Genomic DNA, 14,103 nt, shown 5'->3' on the forward strand with positions numbered 1-14,103 from the left:
TTTTGCAAGTCACTCTTTGTCAGACTGACCTAAAACTGAAATAATTTACATGTTTTTAGGATAGCAATTGCAGACAGGACTCATTCTTTTAAGTGATAATGACAACACCCTGTCATTCCTGTGATGTCCTAAATGTTCCCCTGCCCTTCCTGCGATGTCCCCAGAGCTCCCCTGCCCGCCCTGTGATACTCCCAGAGCTCCCCTGCCCTCCCTGTGGTGTCTCCAGAGCTCTTCTGCCCTTCTTGTCATGTCCCCAAAGATCTCTTGCCATTCCCAGACCTCCCCTGCTCCCTTCTGATGGCCACAGAGCTCCCCTGCCCTCCCTCTCATGTCCTCTCTTGTCCCCTGACCTTCTTGCACTGTTCCCAGTGTTCTCCTGCCCATCTTCTGATGTCACCAGCGCTCTCCTACCCTCCCATGTAGTAACTATGATACTCTCCTACCTTCCCCCTGTGATATCCCTGATGATCCCCCACCCTTGACCCTGGAGCTCCTTAGTTGGTGCGACCTCCCAGTCCTAGGGCACACAGGATGAGCTGGGGGTTGAAGCTCGCTACTGTCTGCCCGCCTCCATGTGAGACCCACAGCCCTCTGACCTCTTCTGCCCACTTTCACAATCACTGCTGTCTCCAGAGGGTAGAGACAGCCTGTGTCTGCTGTCCCCTGTGCTGGGGCACAGCTTGGCACTGACCTGAAGCCCTGGACGCACTCATCTCCACCTCCTGCTTCATCCCACAAGCTCCATCACTGTCTTCATGGCCAGTGCTTCATGGACGAGACAGGGAAGGAGGTTTTGAAGACCATCTGGCTCGAGTGGTCACATTTGGACAGTGGGAAACCCATCATGTGAGCCTCCTGTCACTGCCACATGAGGGTCCGCTGTGCATCCCCAGGTTTGGGCTCTTCCATCCCATAGTGCTGAGCACCTGGCAGCGTGGAGGTGACTGAGGATGGGGTACTTGTGCAGGGCATCCCTGGGGGTTCTGCCATAGTGCAAACTCTGCTGGGGGTGTGACGGGGCTGGGTGGGTGTTTGGCACCGGGAGGGTGCATGTGCCTTGTGCAAGAGTGTAGGAGATTTGAGGGATTTTCTTGAAAAGAATGGGCATTATATGGAACTGAACTGAATAGGCCTGTGAGGCCTATGTGAACAAGAAGAGAGCAAAACAGCCTACGTGCCTTACGTGACTTTGAGCAGCCTTGAATGAGAACAAGAGGAAGAAAAAATCAAGAGTCAGCAAGTCAGCAATTTTGTAGTGAAGTAACGCTGAATGCCAGAGCTCGTGCTAATTGTAAACATCCAATCCTTTGTTAGTCGCGGCGCGTGAACAGTAGATATCATCCAATCACATGCAGCCTGTAAGCACATAGACAAAGCAAAAAGATACTTAAGGAGAATTGTAACAAGTAATAAACGGCTTCAGCTGGATTCACATTGAATCTTGTGGAGTCCATGGTTTTCGCCCTCGCACAAGAGTGCATTTTCCACCCTTACGTCTCCTCCCTCTGTGTCTCCACGGGGTGGCATTGTGGGGGATTGCAAGGTTGACAGGAGTGGCAAGGGTGCAGACCCCCTCTCCTGCCCCACCACCTGCTTCTAATAATAAAGCTTTGCTGCAAACACATACCTGGCTCCTGTTGTGTTGTGGCTTAGTATTCATGTTCCCCCATGGTATCCCTTGGCCTTTCCTGTCACTGTCCCTAAAGCCCAGTGTGTCTCCCCTGCCATGACACTGCCATGGCCCAGGCTTCTCCACTGCAGCCCCCTCACCCCACCATGCTCTCTCGGGACACTCACCTTGCCCAGGGAGCAGAACCCCACTCAATCTGGGATGGTGGCCGGTGGCCCGTTTTGCACTGAGGAGACCTTTGGCAGAAGGCTCGGCATGGGCAGCCACTGCCCAGTTGCAGCCCCCTCCGCTACAAAAGCAGCTGAGCAGATGCAGGGCAGCAGCACAGACTGAGCCCAGTCACCGTGCACGGCCATCACTGCTGCCGCTGGTGCCATGGGGAGCCTCTGCTGTTGCCCCCTGCTCACCCTGACATTGCTTGGCCCCTGCACCACTACTGCCAGGAAGGTAAGGGCAGCCTAGGGGGCAGCTCCTGGCTGGAGGCTGCCTGCTCCTGCTGTGCCATGCTGTGCTGTCCACTGGGTGCAGAGTGAGGGGATGAGAGGTGCACACCTTGGCTGTGACATGTTGTGCCATGCTGTGCCATCCCCTCCCTGGAGTGCAGCACAAATGGCTAAAGGGCTGCCTGCTCCTGCTGTGCTGTGCCATGCTAAGCCATGCCATGCCACCTTAAGGTGCATCATGCTTGACAAAGGCGACTGCCAGCTCTGGCTGTGCTGTCCTCACGGATAGTGTTGGTCACCTTCCCTGTTATGGAGGGGTACACATCACCCCCACCTCTGTCCTGCCCTGCTCTGTCCTGCCCTGGGAGGGAGAGATGCTGGCCCAGCCAGTTGCCATGCTACCAGTCCAGTTTCATTGCAGAGGGGTTGTGCCAGCCCCAGACATGTATGGCATGCAGGGCACATGTCCCACCACCCCTGTAAGCTGCAGTGGGGGTCCTGGCTTGGCATTACCCAAGGCACTGGCACAACATTCCATCCCTAATGTGACCTGCAGGTCTTGTGGAGGAACAAGCTGGCTTCCAACATGACACGCTCAGCCCTGGACGTGGCTGAGACCTTCTCAATCCTACCACACTGCTATGGTGGCCACCGACAAGCAGATCCTGGTGTTGGCTCTGCAAGGGGCTCAGCACCATCCTGGTTCAAAGAGCAGCCCACCTTTGGTTTCACCATGCAGTGGCGTTTTGCAGGTGCAGTGTGACCCAGCACAACATCCTGGGGCAGTTGACAATCTGCAGGTTTGTATGAGGATGCCAGGTGAGGAGAAACAGATTAGGCCATGTGGTGTGGCTGATCCTGGGGTGCATTTGGGTTAAGGGTCCTTATAACTCCTATGCACCCCAGGCACAGCAGAGGGATAGCAAACAAGTGGCAGAAGGGACAACAGTCCTCAAGAGGTGTATTTCCCATCTCAGCATCCATCCTGCTGGTCTCCAACCTGCAGGAGCCAGGCCCTTCCCACCACGTGCCAGGGCAGCCTTGCTGTACATAGAATTTTTCCATGGCTTTGATTTAGCAGCCATTTAGGATTTATTCACACTTTGTGGTAGATTTCAAGGTTAGATTGTATAGTTACTAATAGCACTTGATCATCACACCAGTTACTGGAGTAACAAAAGTAAAATTTGTTACAATCAATCAGAAATAGCCACTTACTTACAGATTCATAAATGGCAAGTTTCATGCTAAAATTACAGCAGGTATTTTTAACTGAAACACACACACAAAAAATGGTGAACAGAAACACACACAGAAGCAAATAGAGAGAAAAAGCAGTTCTAAAATCAAATTGCACACACACACGTTAAATTATACCTAAAATTTCCTTTCCATGGATTTTATAAATTACCCACTTTTACAGGTTGACATAAAATTATTGCAGAAGTACTGCTGTAATCCTTCTGCCCATGTACACGGTAGGGTGAAGATAAATGGTTCAGTCCTCAAGTGATCGCAACCACGTGTGCTACCCTGTGTGCTATTCTGTGTGCTGTCCTGCACGTCTGCTTAAAACGAGCACAGGACTTGCATAAATACTCTAAGCAATTTGAAAAGGAGAATTCTTAGAGGCAGTCAGAGATAGACTGTATAAAGTTAGAACTGCAAAGAGAAAGAGAGCAGACATTTGCATTGGAACCAAGGACTGAGATTGTGCTGGCACAAGTGGGGCAGCCCCCCTGCGTTGCCCAAAGTTGAAAGCTGATTGTGGGTGTGGATTCCAAGGATCGGGACGGAGAAGTCTGGGGAGACCTTGAGGAAAGCAGTTCTAAGGACGTGAGACCTCTTACTAAAACAGAGAAATGCAGGGGTCCACAAGGCAAGAAACCCTGAGCTATTGTCTGTGCAGCCCCAGGGACAGGTCCTGAGCTTAGTGAATGGCAAACTAAGTTTTCACTCAGACCGAGACCAATGGATTCAGAAGTGCTGTTAAGCAATGATGAGACAGGAAGGTGCTTGGGACCTGGAATGATTCTAAGAAATACATTGTCAGAGTTAGCAGAGGGAATACAAAATGTCAAAGATACATTTTCCATTATTTCCTTGAGGGAGGAGGACAAACACCAATTTGCCTTTCCCTGGGAAGGGAGACAATACACTTTTATTTGGCTTCCACAGGGGTAAATACACTCCTTTCCACTATTAGGCACAATATCTAGCTGACCTCTATGACACAGTGAACGTGTCATTGGGTACTCATATATATCAGTATACAGATGACATCTTGGTGGATGGAGACAATAAGGAACAGGTTGGGCAAGTAGCTGAAACTATCAGGAACCTAATGACTAAAAACTGAATTAGATAATCGTCCTTCCAGATGTCAAGGTCCTAGGCAGAAAAAGAAATTTGTGAGGGCTTTTTGGACTGCAGCACCCGATGATGCCCTATTGGGCATTGAGAAGACGTAGACCGCAAACAGGTGTTGGGCACACTGAGGTACTGGAGAAAACACATTGTCTGCCCTCTACGTGGCCTGCTTTGGAAGAGCAGCAAATGGGATTGGAACCTGCGGCATATGGAGGCCCTTAACATTCTGAAAGATGAACTTAAAGTCTGTCAAGTGCTGGGCCTGCTGCACCATCACGGTCCATTCAGTGATGGACTTGTGATGGTTTGTTTACCTTGATCTTGAAGCGCAAAAGTAAGGCAACCAAAATGCCAAGGGGTTATAATTCAATCAAACAGTGTTGCTTTATTAATTTGCCCATAAAGCGGCACGCGATAGAGAGAGTAGAGAAAAGGAAAGGTAAAAAGAAAAAGGGGGAGTGAAGGATTATAGCTACCACCGAACGAGTCCCAAAGGCGTCCCTCTGGTCTCAGGTCCAGTGAGAAGAGTCCTGCCGGTCCTCCGTCATGATCCAGGTTCCTTCGTTGGGGAGATCTCGATGATGTCCCCTCAGGAATTGTCTTTTATGCTTCTTCACCCCACCTCACTCCCATAGATTGAGGCCAATCTCCGCCTTTGTTGTGCAATCCAGGCTTAACTGTGCAGGCCCAAAGAGTCCTCGCTTCGTTTGCCAGAACCCATCTGCGCCTGCATCGCCTCGCATTCAGGGGTCTCTTACTGGTCTGTTGAGTGACCTCAAGACCCTTGGCAAGCCTCTGCACATGTTCTTCTTCGTTGACCTTTGTTACAGGGAGGAGGTAGGGGATAAGTCTGACTCAGGCAGCAGGTGAAATCCATCTTCTGGACAGCAGTAATTGTCCCCAGGTCGGAGAGGCCTTTGTAACACAATTCCTTTTAGGAGGTGGGGGCGAGTTTGGCTCAGGCAGCAGGTGGAGTCCATACAGCAGCCATTTTTACGTGTAGCCCCCGGGTCGGAGAGACCTGCACAACACAATTCCTTTCTTCAGGCCTCTCTCCAAGTCATTGTCCAATTCTTTCTATCAGTCCATCTGTTCTCCAAGTCCATGATGGCGATGTTCAGGCAGAAACTGTTCTTCAGACTGACTCTTACATGCACCCACGAGATCTGTTCAAGGTGGAATGAGAGTTCTCAGAGCGTGCTTCCTACTGTGGCATATTCCAAAAGGGACCACAAGGGCCAGCCAGATCCTTGTTGTTTTACCAAACAGTGCAAATATTGTGAGAGCGGTTTAATGTTCTACATACCCCTGAGGGTATTCAAAGTGACATCAGAATGCACTTTACAGACAGAGTGGTTCAAGGCTGGGCTCGAGGGGAAGATATTAAGTGGGTGCTCCATACACTATACAACCCCCAAGCCAACGGAATGGCTGAGTGGACTAACGGTCTGATAAAAAGGCATATTGTTACCTCATGACCCAGTGGGGACACAGGGCTGACACAAGCAGTCCTCATTGCTAAAATCTGCTGGGACAGTTATGGAAACCCCCAAATCACAGAATCACAGAATGACAGGGATTGGAAGGGACCTCAAAAGATCATCTAGTCCGATCCCCCTGCTGGAGCAGGAACACCTAGACACAGGAAGGTGTCCAGGCGGGTTTTGAATGTCTCCAGTGAAGGAGAATCCACAACCCCCCTGGGCAGCCTGTTCCAGTGTTCTGTCACTCTCACTGAGAAGAAGTTTCTTCTCAAATTTAAGTGGAACCTCCTGTGTTCCAGTTTATACCCTTTGCCCCTCGTCTTAGCATTGGTTGTCACCGCGAAGAGCCTGGCTCCATCCTCATGACACTCACCCTTTACATATTTATAAACATTAATGAGGTGACTGCTCAGTCTCCTCTTCTCCAAGCTAAAGAGACCCAGCTCCCTCAGCCTTTCCTCATAAGGGAGATGCTCCACTCCCTTAATCATCTTTGTGGCCCTGCGTTGGACTCTCTCAAGTAGTTCTCTGTCCTTCTTGAACTGAAGGGCCCAGAACTGGACACAGTATTCCAGATGTGGTCCCACCAGGGCAGAGTAGAGGGGGAGGAGAAACTCTCTCGACCTACTAACCACACCCCTTCTAAATCAGAGCATTTTGCCCCAAGAAGCAACCAATAGACAGTCACTCTTTGAGAAAAAAAATAGAAAGAAGCCGTCTCCCCTAAAAATACACGTGGGCTGCCCTCTACTGGCGTTGTGCCTATGAGCCTGGCAAAACCCAGAGGCTTCTATGCCTGGGAAACCCTGGATGGGAGTTGGAAAACCCACCGTATTAGCATGCAGTAGATAATCCCTGATGCCTAAGCAAAAGCCCCCTTTCCAAGCCTGAGGGGAATTTTGCATTTTCTTACAGCATCTCCCCTTATCTTCTGAGGCCATTTTGCTTAACGAGGCAGGAAGTGCAGAAGTTCACACCTTGCAGAAGTTACGCTAAGCGAGCTTAAGTTATGTTAAGCGAATTCCAGATAATAATTTTCTAAACAAGTTCTGTAAGAAGCACTACACCAAATAATTCAATAAACTACGGCAGCCTACTCCCTAACTGCCATTTTTCAAAGTTTGATATAGAAATCAAAGTTGAACAACAAGCATAGTAAAACAAGAATCACTAAAATTGTGATAGGGTGTAGCGTAAGTTTTAATGCTCCATCTGCCATCGGAGACCATCCCAACAGGATTTCCCACCATCCATGTTCTCCATCTTTCTTCACTCTTTCTAGGACATGAAGTACCTCCACTGAATCATGATGGACAGTGATTAGAGATTTCTGCCCACTGGTCAGAATTTGTTTTAGCAATTTTTTCAGTTCATCATGTTGCAACACTTTTCTCCCCACTGTGGGAATCATTCCAATAGGGGTAGGCACTCACACCCTGTGATCAAGACAAGAACATTTGTCCACTATGCAGGGTTATAATGCTGGCTTGTGTAGTGATCACCAGGTGAGGAAGACCAGTTCATTTCTACTCACTGCCCTTGTAATCAAAGCAAGAACACTTGTAATCAAGGTGGGAGTATGATGTTGGCTTGTCTCGAGATTGCCTGGTGGCCACAGGGCAGGTCTGTATCACCACAAGGAGGGTGCTTGTGGGAATATCTGCCTGTAAATGCCCTTGCCTATGGCTAGGAACTGCCAATTTGGAAACACCCAGATTGCACAATGCCCTGGCCAGAGGCACCATCCACAGCAATAAAAAGCTGAGGGAGCAGGCACATTGGCAGAGCCCTACGAGGAGCAAATCCCCAGGTACACCAGCTGTCTGCCCTCTGCAGAGATGGTGCAAGCAACTCCCTTCCTCCTGGTGTTCTGCCTGGCCCTGGTGGCTCCCAGCTTCTCTGCAGGAGAGGTAATGGTAGGGCTGGGATGCATGGGGCAGGGTGGGCAGGGAGGCTGCTGCTCCTGGGAGTGCCTGCTCTTGCCACTCTACCCACGACTGGGCTGGGCTGTGTCACCAGCACTGAGTCCTCTCTGTTCCAGTGCGTGCTGAAAGGGTACTGGACCAACAACTTGGGCCACACCCTGGTCATCTGGCCTTCGAATCAACCATAGAAATTTAACGGCTACTACCTCAAGGATAAGACATATCAGCTGCAAGAGACCCAGCTCCAGACACAGATAAACTTTCATTTCACTGTTTACTGGTCATCAGGTGCCTTTTCTTTCACAGCTTCCCTGTTGTATTCACAGAGCTCATCTGCCCTCCCTCTGATGTCCTAAATGCTCCTCTGCCTTCCTTGTGGTGTTCCCAATGGTCCCTGCCCTCTCTGTGATGTCCCCAGAGTTCCTCTGCCCTCTCTGTGGCATTGTAAGTGTTCTCCTTCCCTCCCTTTGATGTTCTAAATGGTACCCTGACTTCCCTGTCTTCACCCTGATGCTCCCAATGGTCTTTTCCCTCTAATGTCACCCATGGTCCCGTAACCTTCCTGGGGTGTCACCAGAGCTCCCCTGCCTTTCCTGAAATGTCCCCAGAGTTCCCCTGCCCTCCCTGTGGTGTACTAAATGTTCCTATGCCACTCCCGTGATGTCCCCACAGCTTCTCTGCCTTCCATGTGATTTCCCCAGAGCTCCCCTGCCCTCCTTGTGATGTCTACAGAGCTCGCCTGCCCTCTCTCTCATGTCGTCCCTTGTCCTGTGCCCTTCCCATGCCATTCCAAATGTTTCCCCACTCATTTTCTCTGTCCCCAGTGCTCCTCTGCCCTCCCCTCTGGTGACCACAATGCTCTTCTGCCCTCCCCTGTGATGTCCGTGACGATCCCCTATGTCTCCCTATGCTATCCCTGGTGCTCCCTCATCCTTGACCCCGGAGCTCCATGGCTGGTGTCATCTCCCAGTCCCAGGACACACAGGATGTCCTGGGGGCTGAAGCCCACTGCTGTCTGCCCACATTCATGTGAGATCCCCAGCCTTCTGACCCCTCCTGCCTGTTTTCCCCATCACCACTGTCCCCAGAGGGCAGGGACAGGCTGGGTCTACTGTTCCCATAGCTGGGTCGTGGCTTGGCACTGACCTGCAGCCCTGGACATGCTCACCTCCACCACCTGCTTCATCCCACAGACAAAAGGACCAAATTCACAGGACAGTGCTTCGTGAATGAATGGGGGAAGGAGCTTTTGAAGACCACCTGTGAGCGGCGGTTATGCGAGTACAACCACTGGCAAACCATTGGGTGAGCCCCTTGTCCCCGCTGCATGCAAGTCCCACGCACATCCCTGGGGGTCGGGGTTCTGCCACCCTGCAGTGCTGAGCACCCAGCAGAGCTGCTGTGAGTGTGGGGGTGACTGAGGATGGAGTACTCGTGCAGGGCATCCCTGGGGGTCCTGACAAGATGCAAATGCTTCTGGGTGGTAGGAGGGGGCTGGGTGGGTGTTCAGCACTGGGAAGGTGCATTTGCCCTGTGCAAGGGTGCATTTCCCACTCTTACATCTCCTCTCACTGTGTTCCCACAGGATTGACACCTGCGTCTTCACCCACCTGTACCCATACACAGAGGGTGGCATCATGGAGAATTTCAACACTGATGGAAGCACCTGGGATGCAGACCCCCTCTCCTGCTCCAGCACAGGCCTGCACTCTCAGGAGAAGGGTGGCAGTGCAGGTCTTTTCTGGGCTGATGGAAGTGCCTGGGATGCAGACCCCATCTCAAGCTCCCCCACCTGCCTCTAATAATAAAACTTTTCTGCAAACACCCACCCAGCTCCTATTGTGTTGTGGCTCAGTACCCACATTCCCCCGCCCCCACAATGGCATCCCATGGCCTCTCCCATCCCTGTCCCCAAGGCCCAGTGTGTGTCCCCTGCTGTGATCTCCCCATGGCCGAGTCTCCTCCATTGCAGCCCCCACCACCTCACTGTGCTCTCTCAGGACCCCCACCTTGCCCAGGGATCAGAACCCTGCTCAGTCTGGCACAGTGCCCAATGGCCTGTGTCCCACCAGGCTTGGCAGGAGGCCCAGCATGGGTGGCTGCTGCCCAACTGCAGCCCCTTCCACTACAAAAGAGGCTGAGCGGATAAAGGGCAGCAGTGTAGGCAGGGCCCAGGCACCATGCATGGCTGCCACTGTTGCTGCTGACACCATGGGCAGCCTCTACTGTTGCCTTCTGCTCACCCTGGCCCTGCTCAGCACCCACACTGCTGCTGCCAGGAGGATAAGGGCAGCCTGTGGGCAGTGCCTGGCCTGGGGCTGCCTCATCCTGCTGTGCCATGCTGTTCCATGCTCTGCTGTCCTCAGGGTGCAGGGTGAGCGGATGAGGAGCTGCATGCCCTGTCAGTGCTGTACTGTGCCATCCCTGGGGTGCAGTGGGAATGGCTGATGGGCTGCCTGCTCTTGCTGTGCTGTGCTGTCTGGTGCCATGCTGTGCCATGCCATGCCATGCTCTACTGTGATGAACTGTGCTTTGTGCCCTGTTGTGCCGTGCTGTTCTGTACCATGCTGTGCCATGCTGTCCTCTGCTGAGCTGTGCTCTTCTGTGCCATGTACTGCTATGCTGTGCAACCCCAGTGTGCAGCGTGTGTGACCAAGGGGGCTGCCAACTCTGTCTGTGCTGTCCCGAGGGATAGTGTTGGTCATGTAGCCCTGGTATGGTGGGTGCCCATCACCCCCATCTATGCCCTGCCCTGCTCTGCCCTGTCATGGGAGGGAGAGGGGTTGGCCCAGGCAGTTACCAGGCCACTGGTTCCAGTTTCCATGCAGAGAAGCCATGCTAGGCCCCAGACACACATGGCATGTGTCCTGGTGTCCCCACAAGCTGCAGTGGGAGTCCTGGCTCGGCACTGCCCATGGCACTGGCACATCCCCCAGTCCCCAGTGTGACCTGCAGGGCCTATGGAGGAATGAGCTGGGCTCCAACATGACCCTCTCAGCCCTGGATGCAACCAGGACATTCTCAGGCTCCTACCACACTGCCGTGGCAGCCACCAACAAGCAGATCCTGGTGTCACCACTGCAGGGTTCCCAGCAGTACCCCAGTGACAAGGGACAGCCCACCTTGGGCTTCATGGTGCAGTGGCAGTTCACAGGTACCTGGCACAGAATCCCATGGCAGCCAGCAATTCACTGCCTGTGCTCAGAGCAAGTTTCCCCCAAGCTGGTACCCTGTACCCCCTGTGGCACCCAGAGCAATCCTGGCTGCTACCACAGACCAGTCACGCACACTTGCTCCTGCCGTGGGATGTGACAGGCAGATGGTTCTGTCTGGCACAGGTGGCAGTCTGTCTGGGACAAGTGGCAGGGGTGTCCATCTGGCTGTTTAAGGAGGGCAGGGGCAGTGCCCATCTTTCTGTTCAGGTGATATGGAAGCAATCTATCTGGGCAATGTGGCATGGATGTCCATCTGTCTGCTCAGGGCATGTGGCAAGGGGTGTCTGTCTGCCAGTATCAGCTGGCTCAGGTTGTCCTGTCCAGAGGTGCAGGTTCTGAGGCCCTCTGCCCCCTTGAACCCCACCAGACTCCAACACACCTTTTGTGGGCCAATGCTTTGTGGACCCCTGTAGGAAGAAGACACTGAAGATCACGTGTCTCCTGTGGGAAGAGGTTCTGTGCTGCAGGGATGTCTGGAAAGCCACCAGGTGAGCCCTGACCCTGCCCTCCCATCCCACGGCCCTGCCTCCCCACCTGCTTACAGGGCTTTCCCACAGGGTCAGCACCTTCATCTTCACCTGTGTCAAGTGATAGAAATGGGGACCACATCTGCCTTCACCCTGCTGTCCTATCTGCATCTTTGAGGCTATCTGCTGTCCCAGTCCCAGGCTGGACTCCTGTCTGCTTCCGCATCCTGACTGGGAGACACACCTTCATCCTGCCTGGCTTCCTCCAAGTGCCTCCCGGTAGCTCTCAGCAGCCTTCTGGTGGGGCCCCCCTTTCCAAAGCTTCTGTTTCCTGCATATGAAGCCAAATAAACATTTCTCTGCCTGACAGAGAGTCATATCCCATGTGTCCCTGGGGTGTAAGAATCCATGCAGTGGCAGGAAGAGGTGAGGGACAGTGGTGGCTGAGGTTGTGCAGTGTGATGTTTTGAGGGGCTTGGAGGGATGGGGATGGAAGACAAGGGGAGGACAGCAGCTGGGTTATTCCACTTCCCGACCATGGCTTCGGGCCTCAGCAGCTGCCTTCTTTCCCATGCACCCATTTGGGGCACCTGCAGGGGTCCTGTGGTGGGTGACCCTGGGCAGCATCCCTGGTGTGGAGCAGCGCAATGCCACACGGCCAGGGTTTGGGGTGAAGGCTGCATGCAGTTAGCATGCTTACCTGGCCTTACCTGGCATCTCTCCATCCCAGTCTGCTCCACTGTCCCAATAAGTGTCATTTCCAGCTGCTGCTGTGGGTGAGGGACTTGGTCCTGTGTGCACAAATTGGGGAGTGCTGGGTGGCAGCCCCCACAGAGGGGACCACAGTCATTGGTTGGAAGCCTGGAGTGTTGGTGTGGTCCAAAGTCCAGGCTGGATACTGCAGGGACCATGGGCAGGACCTGAGACTCTGGAGCAGCTACTGGGCACACGGGGTGGCTAAGGCCAGATGCTGGAGGGATGTCTGGTGCAAAAGGAATTGTGGTTTTTGCATTGTTGAAATTGCCATTTGATATTGGAATATATTCTTTAATAGATGTGGTTACGTTATACACCATTTTGATGTACTTTTCTGGCTTTATGGTTTGCGTTTTTTGCTACTGACTTATTACTTGCTGTTTATTTTTATTTATTTTAGACTATAGAAATGGTGTGAGTGAAAAAGCAAATTCAAACTATTTTCTTATTTGAGTTCAAAATGGGCCATAAAGCAGCAGAGACAACTCACAACAACGACAGCACATTTGGCCCAGGAACCACTAACAAACGTACAGTACAGTGGAGGTTCAAGAAGTTTTGCAAAGAAGATGAGAGCCTTGAAGTTAAGGAGAATAGTGGCCAGCCATTGGAAGTTGCCAAGGACAAACTGAGAGCAATCATCAAAACTGATCCTCTTACAACTGTGTTAGAAGTTGCTGAAGAACTCAACGTCAACCATTCTACAGTCATTCAGCATTTGAAGCAAATTGGAAAGGTGAAAAAGCTCGATAAGTGGTGCCTCATGAGCTGACCGAAAATAAAAAAAATCATCGTCTTGAAGTGTCATCATCTTTTGTTCTACGCAACAACAACAAACCATTTCTCAATCGGATTGTGACATGCGACAAAAAGTAGTTTGTATACGACAACCGGCAATGACAGTGGCTGGACCAAGAAGAACCTCCAAAGCACTTCCCAAAGCCAAAATTGCATCAAAATTAGGTCACAGTCACTGTTTGGTGGTCCGCTGCCAGTCTCATCCACTACAGCATTCTAAATCCTGGTGAAACCATTCCATCTGAGAAGCATGCTCAGCAGATCGATGAGATGCACCAAAAACTACAACGCCTGCAGCTGGCATTGATCAACAGAAAGATCTCACTTCTTCTCCACAACAACACCTGACCGAACGTCACACAAACAATACTTCAAAAGTTGAACTAATTGGGCTACAAAGTTTTGCCCCACGCACCATATTCACCTGACCTCTCGACAACCAACTACCACTTCTTCATGTACCTTGACAACTTTGTGCAGGGAAAATGCTTCTATAAACAGCAGGATGCAGAAAAAGCTTTCCAACAGTTCATTGAATCCCAAAGCACAGATTTTTACACTACAGAAACTTATTTCTCTCTGGCAAAAATGTTTTGATTGTAAGGGTTCCTATTTTGATTAATAAAGGTGCTTATGGGAGGCATGTCAGCATAATCAATCTGCAGTCTGGAATGGTAAGTATGCCCATGGTCATCCTGCAACCTCCTGTTTGAGTTTTGCATCAGAGTGCTTCCTGCCTGTGTGACAAGAATTCATAATCCTTTTTACTGCCACATGTATTCTGGGGGCCGACTGTATTTTCTGCCGTCATCCGTCCATGTTTTTGTCATGAAACCACCTAGTCAAAGTCATTAAATATTTTCTGGGTAAAACAGGCCTTCGTCCAATAGTCCAGACTCCAGTTCCAGCTTTCACAGCCTCCCAGCTTTCCCATCAAGCCATTTGGTCTGGATTATTGATATCTGTCCAGTCATTGGTAGATGAGGTTGTTATGGTGGTACACTCACAGATAGGT

The 14,103-nt window shown here is 51.5% G+C and overlaps 1 pseudogene; it reads left to right on the forward strand.

Moving 5' to 3' along the window:
* Positions 1-10,837: 10,837 nt before the first annotated feature.
* On the forward strand, positions 10,838-13,710 carry LOC136001443 (histone-lysine N-methyltransferase SETMAR-like; annotated as a pseudogene).
* Positions 13,711-14,103: the final 393 nt, after the last annotated feature.

This window comes from Caloenas nicobarica, chromosome Z (genome assembly GCF_036013445.1).
Source record: "Caloenas nicobarica isolate bCalNic1 chromosome Z, bCalNic1.hap1, whole genome shotgun sequence".
Lineage (NCBI taxonomy): Eukaryota > Metazoa > Chordata > Aves > Columbiformes > Columbidae > Caloenas > Caloenas nicobarica.